Source organism: Haemorhous mexicanus, chromosome 7, assembly GCF_027477595.1.
Source record: "Haemorhous mexicanus isolate bHaeMex1 chromosome 7, bHaeMex1.pri, whole genome shotgun sequence".
Classification (NCBI taxonomy): domain Eukaryota; kingdom Metazoa; phylum Chordata; class Aves; order Passeriformes; family Fringillidae; genus Haemorhous; species Haemorhous mexicanus.
In genome coordinates this window covers 9461216-9482816 of record NC_082347.1, presented here as the reverse complement: position 1 = coordinate 9482816, position 21601 = coordinate 9461216, and positions in this window count along the sequence as shown.

The following is a 21601-nucleotide window of genomic DNA, read 5'->3' as shown; positions in this document are numbered from 1 at the left end:
CTGGGCTGGTGTCTTTTGTTTCTTAGGTGGAAGGGCCTGCCTATGTGTTCCAGGGCCTGTGGCTCAGAGTGGAGGGCTGGCTCCTGAAATTCGGCATTGCGCAGGATTCCTCCCCAAGTGAAGCTGGCACCAGAGCCAAGTCAGGCTGGATAGACAGTGCCAAGTACCTGCTGCAAACTGACACCAAGAACCTGGGCTGGTGACTTTTGTTTCTTAGGTGGAAGGGCCGGCCTATGTGTTCCAGAGCCTTTGGCTCAGAGTGGCTGGCTGGCTCCTGAAATTCGGCATTGCGCAGGATTCCTCCCAGACCAAAGCATGCACCAGTGCCAAGTCAGGCAAGATTGACAGTGCCAAGTACCTCCTGCAATCTGACTCCAAGGACCGGGGCTGCTGACTTATGTTTCTTAGGTGGAAGGGCCTGCCTATGTGTTCCAGGGCCTGTGGCTCAGAGTGGCCGGCTGGCTCCTGAAATTCGGCATTGCGCAGGATGCCTCCCCGAGTGAAGCTGGCACCAGAGCCAGGTCAGGCTGGCTTGACAGTGCCAAGTACCTCCTGCAAAATGACACCAAGAACCTGGGCTGGTGTCTTTTGTTTCTTAGGTGGAAGGGCCTGCCTATGTGTTCCAGGGCCTGTGGCTCAGAGTGGAGGGCTGGCTCCTGAAATTCGGCATTGCGCAGGATTCCTCCCCGAGTGAAGCTGGCACCAGAGCCAAGTCAGGCTGGATAGACAGTGCCAAGTACCTGCTGCAAACTGACACCAAGAACCTGGGCTGGTGACTTTTGTTTCTTAGGTGGAAGGGCCTGCCTATGTGTTCCAGGGCCTGTGGCTCAGAGTGGCCGGCTGGCTCCTGAAATTTGGCATTGCGCAGGATGCCTCCCTGACTGAAGCTGGCACCAGAGCCAAGTCAGGCTGGATTGACAGTGCCAAGTATCTCCTGCAAAATGACACCAAGAACCTGGGCTGGTGACTATTGTTTCTTAGGTGGAAGGGCCTGCCTATGTGTTCCAGGGTCTGTGGCTCAGAGTGGCCGGCAGGCTACTGAAATTCGGCATTGCGCAGGATTCCTCCCAGACCAAAGCATGCACCAGTGGCAAGTCAGGCTAGATTGACAGTGCCAAGTACCTCCTGCAAAATGACACCAAGAACCTGGGCTGGTGTCTTTTGTTTCTTAGGTGGAAGGGCCTGCCTATGTGTTCCAGGGCCTGTGGCTCAGAGTGGAGGGCTGGCTCCTGAAATTCGGCATTGCGCAGGATTCCTCCCCGAGTGAAGCTGGCACCAGAGCCAAGTCAGGCTGGATAGACAGTGCCAAGTACCTGCTGCAAACTGACACCAAGAACCTGGGCTGGTGACTTTTGTTTCTTAGGTGGAAGGGCCTGCCTATGTGTTCCAGGGCCTGTGGCTCAGAGTGGCCGGCTGGCTCCTGAAATTTGGCATTGCGCAGGATGCCTCCCTGACTGAAGCTGGCACCAGAGCCAAGTCAGGCTGGATTGACAGTGCCAAGTATCTCCTGCAAAATGACACCAAGAACCTGGGCTGGTGACTATTGTTTCTTAGGTGGAAGGGCCTGCCTATGTGTTCCAGGGTCTGTGGCTCAGAGTGGCCGGCTGGCTACTGAAATTCGGCATTGCGCAGGATTCCTCCCAGACCAAAGCATGCACCAGTGGCAAGTCAGGCTAGATTGACAGTGCCAAGTACCTCCTGCAATCTGACTCCAAGGACCTGGGCTGGTGACTTATGTTTCTTAGGTGGAAGGGCCTGCCTATGTGTTCCAGGGCCTGTAGCTCAGAGTGGCCGGCTGGCTCCTGAAATTCGGCATTGCGCAGGATGCCTCCCCGACTGAAGCTGGCACCAGAGCCAGGTCAGGCTGGCTTGACAGTGCCAAGTACCTCCTGCAAAATGACACCAAGAACCTGGGCTGGTGTCTTTTGTTTCTTAGGTGGAAGGGCCTGCCTATGTGTTCCAGGGCCTGTGGCTCAGAGTGGAGGGCTGGCTCCTGAAATTCGGCATTGCGCAGGATTCCTCCCCAAGTGAAGCTGGCACCAGAGCCAAGTCAGGCTGGATAGACAGTGCCAAGTACCTGCTGCAAACTGACACCAAGAACCTGGGCTGGTGACTTTTGTTTCTTAGGTGGAAGGGCCGGCCTATGTGTTCCAGAGCCTTTGGCTCAGAGTGGAGGGCTGGCTCCTGAAATTCGGCATTGCGCAGGATTCCTCCCTGACCAAAGCATGCACCAGTGCCAAGTCAGGCAAGATTGACAGTGCCAAGTACCTCCTGCAATCTGACACCAAGAACCTGGGCTGCTGACTTATGTTTCTTAGGTGGAAGGGCCTGCCTATGTGTTCCAGGGCCTGTGGCTCAGAGTGGCCGGCTGGCTCCTGAAATTCGGCATTGCGCAGGATGCCTCCCCGAGTGAAGCTGGCACCAGAGCCAGGTCAGGCTGGCTTGACAGTGCCAAGTACCTCCTGCAAAATGACACCAAGAACCTGGGCTGGTGACTTTTGTTTCTTAGGTGGAAGGGCCTGCCTATGTGTTCCAGGGCCTGTGGCTCAGAGTGGAGGGCTGGCTCCTGAAATTCGGCATTGCGCAGGATTCCTCCCCGAGTGAAGCTGGCACCAGAGCCAAGTCAGGCTGGATAGACAGTGCCAAGTACCTGCTGCAAACTGACACCAAGAACCTGGGCTGGTGACTTTTGTTTCTTAGGTGGAAGGGCCTGCCTATGTGTTCCAGGGCCTGTGGCTCAGAGTGGCCGGCTGGCTCCTGAAATTTGGCATTGCGCAGGATGCCTCCCTGACTGAAGCTGGCACCAGAGCCAAGTCAGGCTGGATTGACAGTGCCAAGTATCTCCTGCAAAATGACACCAAGAACCTGGGCTGGTGACTATTGTTTCTTAGGTGGAAGGGCCTGCCTATGTGTTCCAGGGTCTGTGGCTCAGAGTGGCCGGCTGGCTACTGAAATTCGGCATTGCGCAGGATTCCTCCCAGACCAAAGCATGCACCAGTGGCAAGTCAGGCTAGATTGACAGTGCCAAGTACCTCCTGCAATCTGACTCCAAGGACCTGGGCTGGTGACTTATGTTTCTTAGGTGGAAGGGCCTGCCTATGTGTTCCAGGGCCTGTAGCTCAGAGTGGCCGGCTGGCTCCTGAAATTCGGCATTGCGCAGGATGCCTCCCCGAGTGAAGCTGGCACCAGTGGCAAGTCAGGCTGGATTGACAGTGCCAAGTACCTCCTGCAATCTGACACCAAGAATCTGGGTGGCTCTCTTTTGTTTCTTAGGTGGAAGGGCCTGCCTATGTGTTCCAGGGCCTGTGGCTCAGAGTGGCTGGCTGGCTCCTGAAATTCGGCACTGCTCAGGATTCCTCCCCGAGTGAAGCTGGCACCAGAGCCAAGTCAGGCTGGCTTGACAGTGCCAAGTACCTCCTGCAATCTGACTCCAAGGACCTGGGCTGCTGACTTATGTTTCTTAGGTGGAAGGGCCTGCCTATGTGTTCCAGGGCCTGTGGCTCAGAGTGGCCGGCTGGCTCCTGAAATTCGGCATTGCGCAGGATGCCTCCCCGACTGAAGCTGGCACCAGAGCCAAGTCAGGCTGGATTGACAGTGCCAAGTACCTCCTGCAAAATGACACCAGGGACCTGGGCTGGTGACTTTTGTTTCTTAGGTGGAAGGGCCTGCCTATGTGTTCCAGGGCCTGTGGCTCAGAGTGGAGGGCTGGCTCCTGAAATTCGCCATTGCGCAGGATGCCTCCCCGACTGAAGCTGGCACCAGTGCCAAGTCAGGCTGGATTGACAGTGCCAAGTACCTGCTGCAAACTGACACCAAGAACCTGGGCTGGTGACTTTTGTTTCTTAGGTGGAAGGGCCTGCCTATGTGTTCCAGGGCCTGTGGTTCAGAGTGGCCGGCTGGCTCCTGAAATTCGGCATTGCGCAGGATGCCTCCCCGACTGAGGCTGGCACCAGTGCCAAGTCAGGCTGGATTGACAGTGCCAAGTACCTGCTGCAAACTGACACCAAGAACCTGGGCTGCTGACTTTTGTTTCTTAGGTGGAAGGGCCTGCCTATGTGTTCCAGAGCCTTTGGCTCAGAGTGGCCGGCTGGCTCCTGAAATTCGGCATTGTGCAGGATGCCTCCCCGACAGAAGCTGGCACCAGAGCCAAGTCAGGCTGGATAGACAGTGCCAAGTACCTGCTGCAAACTGACACCAAGAACCTGGGCTGGTGACTTTTGTTTCTTAGGTGGAAGGGCCTGCCTATGTGTTCCAGGTCCTGTGGCTCAGAGTGGCCGGCTGGCTCCTGAAATTCGGCATTGCGCAGGATTCCTCCCCGAGTGAAGCTGGCACCAGAGCCAAGTCAGACTGGATTGACAGTGCCAAGTATCTCCTGCAAAATGACACCAAGAACCTGGGCTGGTGACTATTGTTTCTTAGGTGGAAGGGCCTGCCTATGTGTTCCAGGGCCTGTGGGTCAGAGTGGCCGGCTGGCTCCTGAAATTCGGCATTGCGCAGGATGCCTCCCCGACTGAAGCTGGCACCAGAGCCAAGTCAGGCTGGATTGACAGTGCCAAGTACTTGCTGCAATCTGACACCAAGAACGTGGTCGGGTGACTTTTGTTTCTTAGGTGGAAGGGCCTGCCTATGTGTTCCAGAGCCTTTGGCTCAGAGTGGAGGGCTGGCTCCTGAAATTCGGCATTGCGCAGGATTCCTCCCAGAACAAAGCATGCACCAGTGGCAAGTCAGGCTGGATTGACAGTGCCAAGTACCTCCTGCAATCTGACACCAAGAACATGGGCTGGTGACTTTTGTTTCTTAGGTGGAAGGGCCGGCCTATGTGTTCCAGGGCCTGTGTCTCAGAGTGGAGGGCTGGCTCCTGAAGTTCGGCATTGCGCAGGATGCCTTCCCGAGTGAAGCGAACACCCGTGCCAAGTCAGGCTGGATTGACAGTGCCAAGTACTTGCTGCAAAATGAGACCGAGAACCTGGGTTGCTCTCTTTTGTTTTTAGTTGGAAGGGCCGGCGTATGTGTTCCAGGGCCTGTAGCTCAGAGTGGCTGGCTGGCTCCTGAAATTTGGCATTGGGCAGGATGCCTCCCCGAGTGAAGCTGGCACCAGTGCCAGGTCAGGCTGGATTGACAGTGCCAAGTACCTCCTGCAGTCTGACACTAAGAACCTGGGCTGGTGACTTTTGTTTCTTAGGTGGAAGGGCCTGCCTATGTGTTCCAGGGCCTGTGGCTCAGAGTGGAGGGCTGGCTCCTGAAATTCGGCATTGCGCAGGATGCCTCCCCGAGTGAAGCTGGCACCAGTGCCAGGTCAGGCTGGATTGACAGTGCCAAGTACTTGCTGCAATCTGACACCAAGAACCTGGGCTGGTGACTTTTGTTTCTTAGGTGGAAGGGCCTGCCTATGTGTTCCAGGCCTGTGGCTCAGAGTGGAGGGCTGGCTCCTGAAATTCGGCATTGCGCAGGATTCCTCCCAGACCAAAGCATGCACCAGTGCCAAGTCAGGCTGGATTGACAGTGCCAAGTACCTCCTGCAATCTGACTCCAAGGACCTGGGCTGGTGACTTATGTTTCTTAGGTGGAAGGGCCTGCCTATGTGTTCCAGGGCCTGTGGCTCAGAGTGGCCGGCTGGCTCCTGAAATTCGGCATTGCGCAGGATGCCTCCCCGACTGAAGCTGGCACCAGAGCCAGGTCAGGCTGGCTTGACAGTGCCAAGTACCTCCTGCAAAATGACACCAAGAACCTGGGCTGGTGTCTTTTGTTTCTTAGGTGAAGGGCCTGCCTATGTGTTCCAGGGCCTGTGGCTCAGAGTGGAGGGCTGGCTCCTGAAATTCGGCATTGCGCAGGATTCCTCCCCAAGTGAAGCTGGCACCAGAGCCAAGTCAGGCTGGATAGACAGTGCCAAGTACCTGCTGCAAACTGACACCAAGAACCTGGGCTGGTGACTTTTGTTTCTTAGGTGGAAGGGCCGGCCTATGTGTTCCAGAGCCTTTGGCTCAGAGTGGCTGGCTGGCTCCTGAAATTCGGCATTGCGCAGGATTCCTCCCAGACCAAAGCATGCACCAGTGCCAAGTCAGGCAAGATTGACAGTGCCAAGTACCTCCTGCAATCTGACTCCAAGGACCGGGGCTGCTGACTTATGTTTCTTAGGTGGAAGGGCCTGCCTATGTGTTCCAGGGCCTGTGGCTCAGAGTGGCCGGCTGGCTCCTGAAATTCGGCATTGCGCAGGATGCCTCCCCGACTGAAGCTGGCACCAGAGCCAGGTCAGGCTGGCTTGACAGTGCCAAGTACCTCCTGCAAAATGACACCAAGAACCTGGGCTGGTGTCTTTTGTTTCTTAGGTGGAAGGGCCTGCCTATGTGTTCCAGGGCCTGTGGCTCAGAGTGGAGGGCTGGCTCCTGAAATTCGGCATTGCGCAGGATTCCTCCCCGAGTGAAGCTGGCACCAGAGCCAAGTCAGGCTGGATAGACAGTGCCAAGTACCTGCTGCAAACTGACACCAAGAACCTGGGCTGGTGACTTTTGTTTCTTAGGTGGAAGGGCCTGCCTATGTGTTCCAGGGCCTGTGGCTCAGAGTGGCCGGCTGGCTCCTGAAATTTGGCATTGCGCAGGATGCCTCCCTGACTGAAGCTGGCACCAGAGCCAAGTCAGGCTGGATTGACAGTGCCAAGTATCTCCTGCAAAATGACACCAAGAACCTGGGCTGGTGACTATTGTTTCTTAGGTGGAAGGGCCTGCCTATGTGTTCCAGGGTCTGTGGCTCAGAGTGGCCGGCTGGCTACTGAAATTCGGCATTGCGCAGGATTCCTCCCAGACCAAAGCATGCACCAGTGGCAAGTCAGGCTAGATTGACAGTGCCAAGTACCTCCTGCAATCTGACTCCAAGGACCTGGGCTGGTGACTTATGTTTCTTAGGTGGAAGGGCCTGCCTATGTGTTCCAGGGCCTGTAGCTCAGAGTGGCCGGCTGGCTCCTGAAATTCGGCATTGCGCAGGATGCCTCCCCGAGTGAAGCTGGCACCAGTGGCAAGTCAGGCTGGATTGACAGTGCCAAGTACCTCCTGCAATCTGACACCAAGAATCTGGGCTGCTGACTTTTGTTTCTTAGGTGGAAGGGCCTGCCTATGTGTTCCAGGGCCTGTGGCTCAGAGTGGCTGGCTGGCTCCTGAAATTCGGCACTGCTCAGGATTCCTCCCCGAGTGAAGCTGGCACCAGAGCCAAGTCAGGCTGGCTTGACAGTGCCAAGTACCTCCTGCAATCTGACTCCAAGGACCTGGGCTGCTGACTTATGTTTCTTAGGTGGAAGGGCCTGCCTATGTGTTCCAGGGCCTGTGGCTCAGAGTGGCCGGCTGGCTCCTGAAATTCGGCATTGCGCAGGATGCCTCCCCGACTGAAGCTGGCACCAGAGCCAAGTCAGGCTGGATTGACAGTGCCAAGTACCTCCTGCAAAATGACACCAGGGACCTGGGCTGGTGACTTTTGTTTCTTAGGTGGAAGGGCCTGCCTATGTGTTCCAGGGCCTGTGGCTCAGAGTGGAGGGCTGGCTCCTGAAATTCGCCATTGCGCAGGATGCCTCCCCGACTGAAGCTGGCACCAGTGGCAAGTCAGGCTGGATTGACAGTGCCAAGTACCTGCTGCAAACTGACACCAAGAACCTGGGCTGGTGACTTTTGTTTCTTAGGTGGAAGGGCCTGCCTATGTGTTCCAGGGCCTGTGGTTCAGAGTGGCCGGCTGGCTCCTGAAATTCGGCATTGCGCAGGATGCCTCCCCGACTGAGGCTGGCACCAGTGCCAAGTCAGGCTGGATTGACAGTGCCAAGTACCTGCTGCAAACTGACACCAAGAACCTGGGCTGGTGACTTTTGTTTCTTAGGTGGAAGGGCCTGCCTATGTGTTCCAGAGCCTTTGGCTCAGAGTGGCCGGCTGGCTCCTGAAATTCGGCATTGTGCAGGATGCCTCCCCGACAGAAGCTGGCACCAGAGCCAAGTCAGGCTGGATAGACAGTGCCAAGTACCTGCTGCAAACTGACACCAAGAACCTGGGCTGGTGACTTTTGTTTCTTAGGTGGAAGGGCCTGCCTATGTGTTCCAGGCCCTGTGGCTCAGAGTGGCCGGCTGGCTCCTGAAATTCGGCATTGCGCAGGATTCCTCCCCGAGTGAAGCTGGCACCAGAGCCAAGTCAGACTGGATTGACAGTGCCAAGTATCTCCTGCAAAATGACACCAAGAACCTGGGCTGGTGACTATTGTTTCTTAGGTGGAAGGGCCTGCCTATGTGTTCCAGGGCCTGTGGGTCAGAGTGGCCGGCTGGCTCCTGAAATTCGGCATTGCGCAGGATGCCTCCCCGACTGAAGCTGGCACCAGAGCCAAGTCAGGCTGGATTGACAGTGCCAAGTACTTGCTGCAATCTGACACCAAGAACGTGGTCGGGTGACTTTTGTTTCTTAGGTGGAAGGGCCTGCCTATGTGTTCCAGAGCCTTTGGCTCAGAGTGGAGGGCTGGCTCCTGAAATTCGGCATTGCGCAGGATTCCTCCCAGAACAAAGCATGCACCAGTGGCAAGTCAGGCTGGATTGACAGTGCCAAGTACCTCCTGCAATCTGACACCAAGAACATGGGCTGGTGACTTTTGTTTCTTAGGTGGAAGGGCCGGCCTATGTGTTCCAGGGCCTGTGTCTCAGAGTGGAGGGCTGGCTCCTGAAGTTCGGCATTGCGCAGGATGCCTTCCCGAGTGAAGCGAACACCCGTGCCAAGTCAGGCTGGATTGACAGTGCCAAGTACTTGCTGCAAAATGAGACCGAGAACCTGGGTTGCTCTCTTTTGTTTTTAGTTGGAAGGGCCGGCGTATGTGTTCCAGGGCCTGTAGCTCAGAGTGGCTGGCTGGCTCCTGAAATTTGGCATTGGGCAGGATGCCTCCCCGAGTGAAGCTGGCACCAGTGCCAGGTCAGGCTGGATTGACAGTGCCAAGTACCTCCTGCAGTCTGACACTAAGAACCTGGGCTGGTGACTTTTGTTTCTTAGGTGGAAGGGCCTGCCTATGTGTTCCAGGGCCTGTGGCTCAGAGTGGAGGGCTGGCTCCTGAAATTCGGCATTGCGCAGGATGCCTCCCCGAGTGAAGCTGGCACCAGTGCCAGGTCAGGCTGGATTGACAGTGCCAAGTACTTGCTGCAATCTGACACCAAGAACCTGGGCTGGTGACTTTTGTTTCTTAGGTGGAAGGGCCTGCCTATGTGTTCCAGGCCTGTGGCTCAGAGTGGAGGGCTGGCTCCTGAAATTCGGCATTGCGCAGGATTCCTCCCAGACCAAAGCATGCACCAGTGCCAAGTCAGGCTGGATTGACAGTGCCAAGTACCTCCTGCAATCTGACTCCAAGGACCTGGGCTGGTGACTTATGTTTCTTAGGTGGAAGGGCCTGCCTATGTGTTCCAGGTCCTGTGGCTCAGAGTGGCCGGCTGGCTCCTGAAATTCGGCATTGCGCAGGATGCCTCCCCGACTGAAGCTGGCACCAGAGCCAGGTCAGGCTGGCTTGACAGTGCCAAGTACCTCCTGCAAAATGACACCAAGAACCTGGGCTGGTGACTTTTGTTTCTTAGGTGGAAGGGCCTGCCTATGTGTTCCAGGGCCTGTGGCTCAGAGTGGAGGGCTGGCTCCTGAAATTCGGCATTGCGCAGGATTCCTCCCCAAGTGAAGCTGGCACCAGAGCCAAGTCAGGCTGGATAGACAGTGCCAAGTACCTGCTGCAAACTGACACCAAGAACCTGGGCTGGTGACTTTTGTTTCTTAGGTGGAAGGGCCGGCCTATGTGTTCCAGAGCCTTTGGCTCAGAGTGGCTGGCTGGCTCCTGAAATTCGGCATTGCGCAGGATTCCTCCCAGACCAAAGCATGCACCAGTGCCAAGTCAGGCAAGATTGACAGTGCCAAGTACCTCCTGCAATCTGACTCCAAGGACCGGGGCTGCTGACTTATGTTTCTTAGGTGGAAGGGCCTGCCTATGTGTTCCAGGGCCTGTGGCTCAGAGTGGCCGGCTGGCTCCTGAAATTCGGCATTGCGCAGGATGCCTCCCCGACTGAAGCTGGCACCAGAGCCAGGTCAGGCTGGCTTGACAGTGCCAAGTACCTCCTGCAAAATGACACCAAGAACCTGGGCTGGTGTCTTTTGTTTCTTAGGTGGAAGGGCCTGCCTATGTGTTCCAGGGCCTGTGGCTCAGAGTGGAGGGCTGGCTCCTGAAATTCGGCATTGCGCAGGATTCCTCCCCGAGTGAAGCTGGCACCAGAGCCAAGTCAGGCTGGATAGACAGTGCCAAGTACCTGCTGCAAACTGAAACCAAGAACCTGGGCTGGTGACTTTTGTTTCTTAGGTGGAAGGGCCTGCCTATGTGTTCCAGGGCCTGTGGCTCAGAGTGGCCGGCTGGCTCCTGAAATTTGGCATTGCGCAGGATGCCTCCCTGACTGAAGCTGGCACCAGAGCCAAGTCAGGCTGGATTGACAGTGCCAAGTATCTCCTGCAAAATGACACCAAGAACCTGGGCTGGTGACTATTGTTTCTTAGGTGGAAGGGCCTGCCTATGTGTTCCAGGGTCTGTGGCTCAGAGTGGCCGGCTGGCTACTGAAATTCGGCATTGCGCAGGATTCCTCCCAGACCAAAGCATGCACCAGTGGCAAGTCAGGCTAGATTGACAGTGCCAAGTACCTCCTGCAATCTGACTCCAAGGACCTGGGCTGGTGACTTATGTTTCTTAGGTGGAAGGGCCTGCCTATGTGTTCCAGGGCCTGTAGCTCAGAGTGGCCGGCTGGCTCCTGAAATTCGGCATTGCGCAGGATGCCTCCCCGAGTGAAGCTGGCACCAGTGGCAAGTCAGGCTGGATTGACAGTGCCAAGTACCTCCTGCAATCTGACACCAAGAATCTGGGTGGCTCTCTTTTGTTTCTTAGGTGGAAGGGCCTGCCTATGTGTTCCAGGGCCTGTGGCTCAGAGTGGCTGGCTGGCTCCTGAAATTTGGCATTGGGCAGGATGCCTCCCCGAGTGAAGCTGGCACCAGAGCCAAGTCAGGCTGGCTTGACAGTGCCAAGTACCTCCTGCAGTCTGACACTAAGAACCTGGGCTGGTGACTTTTGTTTCTTAGGTGGAAGGGCCTGCCTATGTGTTCCAGGGCCTGTGGCTCAGAGTGGAGGGCTGGCTCCTGAAATTCGGCATTGCGCAGGATGCCTCCCCGAGTGAAGCTGGCACCAGTGCCAGGTCAGGCTGGATTGACAGTGCCAAGTACTTGCTGCAATCTGACACCAAGAACCTGGGCTGGTGACTTTTGTTTCTTAGGTGGAAGGGCCTGCCTATGTGTTCCAGGCCTGTGGCTCAGAGTGGAGGGCTGGCTCCTGAAATTCGGCATTGCGCAGGATTCCTCCCAGACCAAAGCATGCACCAGTGCCAAGTCAGGCTGGATTGACAGTGCCAAGTACCTCCTGCAATCTGACTCCAAGGACCTGGGCTGGTGACTTATGTTTCTTAGGTGGAAGGGCCTGCCTATGTGTTCCAGGGCCTGTGGCTCAGAGTGGCCGGCTGGCTCCTGAAATTCGGCATTGCGCAGGATGCCTCCCCGACTGAAGCTGGCACCAGAGCCAGGTCAGGCTGGCTTGACAGTGCCAAGTACCTCCTGCAAAATGACACCAAGAACCTGGGCTGGTGTCTTTTGTTTCTTAGGTGAAGGGCCTGCCTATGTGTTCCAGGGCCTGTGGCTCAGAGTGGAGGGCTGGCTCCTGAAATTCGGCATTGCGCAGGATTCCTCCCCAAGTGAAGCTGGCACCAGAGCCAAGTCAGGCTGGATAGACAGTGCCAAGTACCTGCTGCAAACTGACACCAAGAACCTGGGCTGGTGACTTTTGTTTCTTAGGTGGAAGGGCCGGCCTATGTGTTCCAGAGCCTTTGGCTCAGAGTGGCTGGCTGGCTCCTGAAATTCGGCATTGCGCAGGATTCCTCCCAGACCAAAGCATGCACCAGTGCCAAGTCAGGCAAGATTGACAGTGCCAAGTACCTCCTGCAATCTGACACCAAGGACCGGGGCTGCTGACTTATGTTTCTTAGGTGGAAGGGCCTGCCTATGTGTTCCAGGGCCTGTGGCTCAGAGTGGCCGGCTGGCTCCTGAAATTCGGCATTGCGCAGGATGCCTCCCCGACTGAAGCTGGCACCAGAGCCAGGTCAGGCTGGCTTGACAGTGCCAAGTACCTCCTGCAAAATGACACCAAGAACCTGGGCTGGTGTCTTTTGTTTCTTAGGTGGAAGGGCCTGCCTATGTGTTCCAGGGCCTGTGGCTCAGAGTGGAGGGCTGGCTCCTGAAATTCGGCATTGCGCAGGATTCCTCCCCGAGTGAAGCTGGCACCAGAGCCAAGTCAGGCTGGATAGACAGTGCCAAGTACCTGCTGCAAACTGACACCAAGAACCTGGGCTGGTGACTTTTGTTTCTTAGGTGGAAGGGCCTGCCTATGTGTTCCAGGGCCTGTGGCTCAGAGTGGCCGGCTGGCTCCTGAAATTTGGCATTGCGCAGGATGCCTCCCTGACTGAAGCTGGCACCAGAGCCAAGTCAGGCTGGATTGACAGTGCCAAGTATCTCCTGCAAAATGACACCAAGAACCTGGGCTGGTGACTATTGTTTCTTAGGTGGAAGGGCCTGCCTATGTGTTCCAGGGTCTGTGGCTCAGAGTGGCCGGCTGGCTACTGAAATTCGGCATTGCGCAGGATTCCTCCCAGACCAAAGCATGCACCAGTGGCAAGTCAGGCTAGATTGACAGTGCCAAGTACCTCCTGCAATCTGACTCCAAGGACCTGGGCTGGTGACTTATGTTTCTTAGGTGGAAGGGCCTGCCTATGTGTTCCAGGGCCTGTAGCTCAGAGTGGCCGGCTGGCTCCTGAAATTCGGCATTGCGCAGGATGCCTCCCCGAGTGAAGCTGGCACCAGTGGCAAGTCAGGCTGGATTGACAGTGCCAAGTACCTCCTGCAATCTGACACCAAGAATCTGGGCTGCTGACTTTTGTTTCTTAGGTGGAAGGGCCTGCCTATGTGTTCCAGGGCCTGTGGCTCAGAGTGGCTGGCTGGCTCCTGAAATTCGGCACTGCTCAGGATTCCTCCCCGAGTGAAGCTGGCACCAGAGCCAAGTCAGGCTGGCTTGACAGTGCCAAGTACCTCCTGCAATCTGACTCCAAGGACCTGGGCTGCTGACTTATGTTTCTTAGGTGGAAGGGCCTGCCTATGTGTTCCAGGGCCTGTGGCTCAGAGTGGCCGGCTGGCTCCTGAAATTCGGCATTGCGCAGGATGCCTCCCCGACTGAAGCTGGCACCAGAGCCAAGTCAGGCTGGATTGACAGTGCCAAGTACCTCCTGCAAAATGACACCAGGGACCTGGGCTGGTGACTTTTGTTTCTTAGGTGGAAGGGCCTGCCTATGTGTTCCAGGGCCTGTGGCTCAGAGTGGAGGGCTGGCTCCTGAAATTCGCCATTGCGCAGGATGCCTCCCCGACTGAAGCTGGCACCAGTGGCAAGTCAGGCTGGATTGACAGTGCCAAGTACCTGCTGCAAACTGACACCAAGAACCTGGGCTGGTGACTTTTGTTTCTTAGGTGGAAGGGCCTGCCTATGTGTTCCAGGGCCTGTGGTTCAGAGTGGCCGGCTGGCTCCTGAAATTCGGCATTGCGCAGGATGCCTCCCCGACTGAGGCTGGCACCAGTGCCAAGTCAGGCTGGATTGACAGTGCCAAGTACCTGCTGCAAACTGACACCAAGAACCTGGGCTGGTGACTTTTGTTTCTTAGGTGGAAGGGCCTGCCTATGTGTTCCAGAGCCTTTGGCTCAGAGTGGCCGGCTGGCTCCTGAAATTCGGCATTGTGCAGGATGCCTCCCCGACAGAAGCTGGCACCAGAGCCAAGTCAGGCTGGATAGACAGTGCCAAGTACCTGCTGCAAACTGACACCAAGAACCTGGGCTGGTGACTTTTGTTTCTTAGGTGGAAGGGCCTGCCTATGTGTTCCAGGCCCTGTGGCTCAGAGTGGCCGGCTGGCTCCTGAAATTCGGCATTGCGCAGGATTCCTCCCCGAGTGAAGCTGGCACCAGAGCCAAGTCAGACTGGATTGACAGTGCCAAGTATCTCCTGCAAAATGACACCAAGAACCTGGGCTGGTGACTATTGTTTCTTAGGTGGAAGGGCCTGCCTATGTGTTCCAGGGCCTGTGGGTCAGAGTGGCCGGCTGGCTCCTGAAATTCGGCATTGCGCAGGATGCCTCCCCGACTGAAGCTGGCACCAGAGCCAAGTCAGGCTGGATTGACAGTGCCAAGTACTTGCTGCAATCTGACACCAAGAACGTGGTCGGGTGACTTTTGTTTCTTAGGTGGAAGGGCCTGCCTATGTGTTCCAGAGCCTTTGGCTCAGAGTGGAGGGCTGGCTCCTGAAATTCGGCATTGCGCAGGATTCCTCCCAGAACAAAGCATGCACCAGTGGCAAGTCAGGCTGGATTGACAGTGCCAAGTACCTCCTGCAATCTGACACCAAGAACATGGGCTGGTGACTTTTGTTTCTTAGGTGGAAGGGCCGGCCTATGTGTTCCAGGGCCTGTGTCTCAGAGTGGAGGGCTGGCTCCTGAAGTTCGGCATTGCGCAGGATGCCTTCCCGAGTGAAGCGAACACCCGTGCCAAGTCAGGCTGGATTGACAGTGCCAAGTACTTGCTGCAAAATGAGACCGAGAACCTGGGTTGCTCTCTTTTGTTTTTAGTTGGAAGGGCCGGCGTATGTGTTCCATGGCTTGTAGCTCAGAGTGGCTGGCTGGCTCCTGAAATTTGGCATTGGGCAGGATGCCTCCCCGAGTGAAGCTGGCACCAGTGCCAGGTCAGGCTGGATTGACAGTGCCAAGTACCTCCTGCAGTCTGACACTAAGAACCTGGGCTGGTGACTTTTGTTTCTTAGGTGGAAGGGCCTGCCTATGTGTTCCAGGGCCTGTGGCTCAGAGTGGAGGGCTGGCTCCTGAAATTCGGCATTGCGCAGGATGCCTCCCCGAGTGAAGCTGGCACCAGTGCCAGGTCAGGCTGGATTGACAGTGCCAAGTACTTGCTGCAATCTGACACCAAGAACCTGGGCTGGTGACTTTTGTTTCTTAGGTGGAAGGGCCTGCCTATGTGTTCCAGGCCTGTGGCTCAGAGTGGAGGGCTGGCTCCTGAAATTCGGCATTGCGCAGGATTCCTCCCAGACCAAAGCATGCACCAGTGCCAAGTCAGGCTGGATTGACAGTGCCAAGTACCTCCTGCAATCTGACTCCAAGGACCTGGGCTGGTGACTTATGTTTCTTAGGTGGAAGGGCCTGCCTATGTGTTCCAGGTCCTGTGGCTCAGAGTGGCCGGCTGGCTCCTGAAATTCGGCATTGCGCAGGATGCCTCCCCGACTGAAGCTGGCACCAGAGCCAGGTCAGGCTGGCTTGACAGTGCCAAGTACCTCCTGCAAAATGACACCAAGAACCTGGGCTGGTGACTTTTGTTTCTTAGGTGGAAGGGCCTGCCTATGTGTTCCAGGGCCTGTGGCTCAGAGTGGAGGGCTGGCTCCTGAAATTCGGCATTGCGCAGGATTCCTCCCCAAGTGAAGCTGGCACCAGAGCCAAGTCAGGCTGGATAGACAGTGCCAAGTACCTGCTGCAAACTGACACCAAGAACCTGGGCTGGTGACTTTTGTTTCTTAGGTGGAAGGGCCGGCCTATGTGTTCCAGAGCCTTTGGCTCAGAGTGGCTGGCTGGCTCCTGAAATTCGGCATTGCGCAGGATTCCTCCCAGACCAAAGCATGCACCAGTGCCAAGTCAGGCAAGATTGACAGTGCCAAGTACCTCCTGCAATCTGACTCCAAGGACCGGGGCTGCTGACTTATGTTTCTTAGGTGGAAGGGCCTGCCTATGTGTTCCAGGGCCTGTGGCTCAGAGTGGCCGGCTGGCTCCTGAAATTCGGCATTGCGCAGGATGCCTCCCCGACTGAAGCTGGCACCAGAGCCAGGTCAGGCTGGCTTGACAGTGCCAAGTACCTCCTGCAAAATGACACCAAGAACCTGGGCTGGTGTCTTTTGTTTCTTAGGTGGAAGGGCCTGCCTATGTGTTCCAGGGCCTGTGGCTCAGAGTGGAGGGCTGGCTCCTGAAATTCGGCATTGCGCAGGATTCCTCCCCGAGTGAAGCTGGCACCAGAGCCAAGTCAGGCTGGATAGACAGTGCCAAGTACCTGCTGCAAACTGAAACCAAGAACCTGGGCTGGTGACTTTTGTTTCTTAGGTGGAAGGGCCTGCCTATGTGTTCCAGGGCCTGTGGCTCAGAGTGGCCGGCTGGCTCCTGAAATTTGGCATTGCGCAGGATGCCTCCCTGACTGAAGCTGGCACCAGAGCCAAGTCAGGCTGGATTGACAGTGCCAAGTATCTCCTGCAAAATGACACCAAGAACCTGGGCTGGTGACTATTGTTTCTTAGGTGGAAGGGCCTGCCTATGTGTTCCAGGGTCTGTGGCTCAGAGTGGCCGGCTGGCTACTGAAATTCGGCATTGCGCAGGATTCCTCCCAGACCAAAGCATGCACCAGTGGCAAGTCAGGCTAGATTGACAGTGCCAAGTACCTCCTGCAATCTGACTCCAAGGACCTGGGCTGGTGACTTATGTTTCTTAGGTGGAAGGGCCTGCCTATGTGTTCCAGGGCCTGTAGCTCAGAGTGGCCGGCTGGCTCCTGAAATTCGGCATTGCGCAGGATGCCTCCCCGAGTGAAGCTGGCACCAGTGGCAAGTCAGGCTGGATTGACAGTGCCAAGTACCTCCTGCAATCTGACACCAAGAATCTGGGTGGCTCTCTTTTGTTTCTTAGGTGGAAGGGCCTGCCTATGTGTTCCAGGGCCTGTGGCTCAGAGTGGCTGGCTGGCTCCTGAAATTCGGCACTGCTCAGGATTCCTCCCCGAGTGAAGCTGGCACCAGAGCCAAGTCAGGCTGGCTTGACAGTGCCAAGTACCTCCTGCAATCTGACTCCAAGGACCTGGGCTGCTGACTTATGTTTCTTAGGTGGAAGGGCCTGCCTATGTGTTCCAGGGCCTGTGGCTCAGAGTGGCCGGCTGGCTCCTGAAATTCGGCATTGCGCAGGATGCCTCCCCGACTGAAGCTGGCACCAGAGCCAAGTCAGGCTGGATTGACAGTGCCAAGTACCTCCTGCAAAATGACACCAGGGACCTGGGCTGGTGACTTTTGTTTCTTAGGTGGAAGGGCCTGCCTATGTGTTCCAGGGCCTGTGGCTCAGAGTGGAGGGCTGGCTCCTGAAATTCGCCATTGCGCAGGATGCCTCCCCGACTGAAGCTGGCACCAGTGCCAAGTCAGGCTGGATTGACAGTGCCAAGTACCTGCTGCAAACTGACACCAAGAACCTGGGCTGGTGACTTTTGTTTCTTAGGTGGAAGGGCCTGCCTATGTGTTCCAGGGCCTGTGGTTCAGAGTGGCCGGCTGGCTCCTGAAATTCGGCATTGCGCAGGATGCCTCCCCGACTGAGGCTGGCACCAGTGCCAAGTCAGGCTGGATTGACAGTGCCAAGTACCTGCTGCAAACTGACACCAAGAACCTGGGCTGCTGACTTTTGTTTCTTAGGTGGAAGGGCCTGCCTATGTGTTCCAGAGCCTTTGGCTCAGAGTGGCCGGCTGGCTCCTGAAATTCGGCATTGTGCAGGATGCCTCCCCGACAGAAGCTGGCACCAGAGCCAAGTCAGGCTGGATTGACAGTGCCAAGTACCTCCTGCAATCTGACTCCAAGGACCTGGGCTGCTGACTTATGTTTCTTAGGTGGAAGGGCCTGCCTATGTGTTCCAGGGCCTGTGGCTCAGAGTGGAGGGCTGGCTCCTGAAATTCGCCATTGCGCAGGATGCCTCCCCGACTGAAGCTGGCACCAGTGCCAAGGCAGGCTGGATTGACAGTGCCAAGTACCTGCTGCAAACTGACACCAAGAACCTGGGCTGGTGACTTTTGTTTCTTAGGTGGAAGGGCCTGCCTATGTGTTCCAGGGCCTGTGTCTCAGAGAGGCCGGCGGCCTCCTGAAATTCGCCATTGCGCAGGATGCCTCCCCGAGTGAAGCTGGCACCAGTGCCAAGTCAGGCTGGATTGACAGTGCCAAGTACCTGCTGCAAACTGACACCAAGAACCTGGGCTGGTGACTTTTGTTTCTTAGGTGGAAGGGCCTGCCTATGTGTTCCAGGGCCTGTGGCTCAGAGTGGCCGGCTGGCTCCTGAAATTCGGCATTGCGCAGGATGCCTTCCCGAGTGAAGCTAACACCCGTGCCAAGTCAGGCTGGATTGACAGTGCCAAGTACCTCCTGCAAACTGACACCGAGAACCTGGGTTGCTCTCTTTTGTTTTTAGTTGGAAGGGCCGGCCTCTGTGTTCCAAGGCCTGTGGGTCAGAGTGGCTGGCTGGCTCCTGAAATTTGGCATTGGGCAGGATGCCTCCCCGAGTGAAGCTGGCACCAGTGCCAGGTCAGGCTGGATTGACAGTGCCAAGTACCTCCTGCAATCTGACACCAAGAACCTGGGCTGGTGACTTTTATTTCTTAGGTGGAAGGGCCTGCCTATGTGTTCCAGGGCCTGTGGCTCAGAGTGGCGGGCTGGCTCCTGAAATTCGGCATTGCGCAGGATTCCTCCCCGAGTGAAGCTGGCACCAGTGCCAGGTCAGGCTGGATTGACAGTGCCAAGTACTTGCTGCAATCTGACACCAAGAACCTGGGCTGGTGACTTTTGTTTCTTAGGTGGAAGGGCCTGCCTATGTTGTCCAGGGCCTGTGGCTCAGAGTGGCCGGCTGGCTCCTGAAATTCGGCATTGCGCAGGATTCCTCCCAGACCAAAGCATGCACCAGTGCCAAGTCAGGCTGGATTGACAGTGCCAAGTACCTCCTGCAATCTGACTCCAAGGACCTGGGCTGCTGACTTATGTTTCTTAGGTGGAAGGGCCTGCCTATGTGTTCCAGGGCCTGTGGCTCAGAGTGGCCGGCTGGCTCCTGAAATTCGGCATTGCGCAGGATGCCTCCCCGACTGAAGCTGGCACCCGAGCCAAGTCAGGCTGGATTGACAGTGCCAAGTACTTGCTGCAAACTGACACCAAGAACCTGGGTGGCTCTCTTTTGTTTCTTAGGTGGAAGGGCCTGCCTATGTGTTCCAGGGCCTGTGGCTCAGAGTGGCCGGCTGGCTCCTGAAATTCGGCATTGCGCAGGATGCCGCCCCGAGTGTAGCTGGCACCAGTGCCAGGTCAGGCTGGATTGACAGTGCCAAGTACCTGCTGCAATCTGACACCAAGAACCTGGGCTGGTGACTTTTGTTTCTTAGGTGGAAGGGCCTGCCTATGTGTTCCAGGGCCTGTGGCTCAGAGTGGAGGGCTGGCTCCTGAAATTCGGCATTGCGCAGGATACCTTCCCGAGTGAAGCTAACACCCGTGCCAAGTCAGGCTGGATAGACAGTGCCAAGTTCCTGCTGCAAACTGACACCAAGAACCTGGGCTGGTGACTTTTGTTTCTTAGGTGGAAGGGCCGGCCTATGTGTTCCAGAGCCTTTGGCTCAGAGTGGAGGGCTGGCTCCTGAAATTCGGCATTGCGCAGGATTCCTCCCAGAACAAAGCATGCACCAGTGGCAAGTCAGGCTGGATTGACAGTGCCAAGTACCTCCTGCAAAATGACACCAAGAACCTGGGCTGGTGACTTTTGTTTCTTAGGTGGAAGGGCCGGCCTATGTGTTCCAGGGCCTGTGGCTCAGAGTGGCCGGCTGGCTCCTGAAATTCGGCATTGCGCAGGATGCCTCCCCGACTGAAGCTGGCACCAGAGCCAAGTCAGGCTGGATTGACAGTGCCAAGTACCTTTTGCAATCTGACACCAAGAACCTGGGCTGGTGACTTTTGTTTCTTAGGTGGAAGGGCCTGCCTATGTGTTCCAGGGCCCGTGGCTCAGAGTGGTTGGCTGGCTCCTGAAATTCGGCATTGCGCAGGATTCCTCCCCGACTGAAGCTGGCACCAGAGCCAAGTCAGGCTGGATTGACAGTGCCAAGTACCTGCTGCAAACTGACACCAAGAACCTGGTCTGGTGACTTTTGTTTCTTAGGTGGAAGGGCCTGCCTATGTGTTCCAGGGCCTGTGGCTCAGAGTGGCCAGCTGGCTCCTGAAATTCGGCATTGTGCAGGATGCCTCCCCGACTGAAGCTGGCACCAGAGCCAGGTCAGGCTGGCTTGACAGTGCCAAGTACCTCCTGCAGTCTGACACTAAGAACCTGGGCTGGTGACTTTTGTTTCTTAGGTGGAAGGGCCTGCCTATGTGTTCCAGGGCCTGTGGCTCAGAGTGGAGGGCTGGCTCCTGAAATTCGGCATTGCGCAGGATGCCTCCCCGACTGAAGCTGGCACCCGAGCCAAGTCAGGCTGGATTGACAGTGCCAAGTACTTGCTGCAAACTGACACCAAGAACCTGGGTGGCTCTCTTTTGTTTCTTAGGTGGAAGGGCCTGCCTATGTGTTCCAGGGCCTGTGGCTCAGAGTGGAGGGCTGGCTCCTGAAATTCGGCATTGCGCAGGATGCCTCCCCGAGTGAAGCTGGCACCAGTGCCAGGTCAGGCTGGATTGACAGTGCCAAGTACTTGCTGCAATCTGACACCAAGAACCTGGGCTGGTGACTTTTGTTTCTTAGGTGGAAGGGCCTGCCTATGTGTTCCAGGCCTGTGGCTCAGAGTGGAGGGCTGGCTCCTGAAATTCGGCATTGCGCAGGATTCCTCCCAGACCAAAGCATGCACCAGTGCCAAGTCAGGCTGGATTGACAGTGCCAAGTACCTCCTGCAATCTGACTCCAAGGACCTGGGCTGGTGACTTATGTTTCTTAGGTGGAAGGGCCTGCCTATGTGTTCCAGGTCCTGTGGCTCAGAGTGGCCGGCTGGCTCCTGAAATTCGGCATTGCGCAGGATGCCTCCCCGACTGAAGCTGGCACCAGAGCCAGGTCAGGCTGGCTTGACAGTGCCAAGTACCTCCTGCAAAATGACACCAAGAACCTGGGCTGGTGACTTTTGTTTCTTAGGTGGAAGGGCCTGCCTATGTGTTCCAGGGCCTGTGGCTCAGAGTGGAGGGCTGGCTCCTGAAATTCGGCATTGCGCAGGATTCCTCCCCAAGTGAAGCTGGCACCAGAGCCAAGTCAGGCTGGATAGACAGTGCCAAGTACCTGCTGCAAACTGACACCAAGAACCTGGGCTGGTGACTTTTGTTTCTTAGGTGGAAGGGCCGGCCTATGTGTTCCAGAGCCTTTGGCTCAGAGTGGCTGGCTGGCTCCTGAAATTCGGCATTGCGCAGGATTCCTCCCAGACCAAAGCGTGCACCAGTGCCAAGTCAGGCAAGATTGACAGTGCCAAGTACCTCCTGCAATCTGACTCCAAGGACCGGGGCTGCTGACTTATGTTTCTTAGGTGGAAGGGCCTGCCTATGTGTTCCAGGGCCTGTGGCTCAGAGTGGCCGGCTGGCTCCTGAAATTCGGCATTGCGCAGGATGCCTCCCCGACTGAAGCTGGCACCAGAGCCAGGTCAGGCTGGCTTGACAGTGCCAAGTACCTCCTGCAAAATGACACCAAGAACCTGGGCTGGTGTCTTTTGTTTCTTAGGTG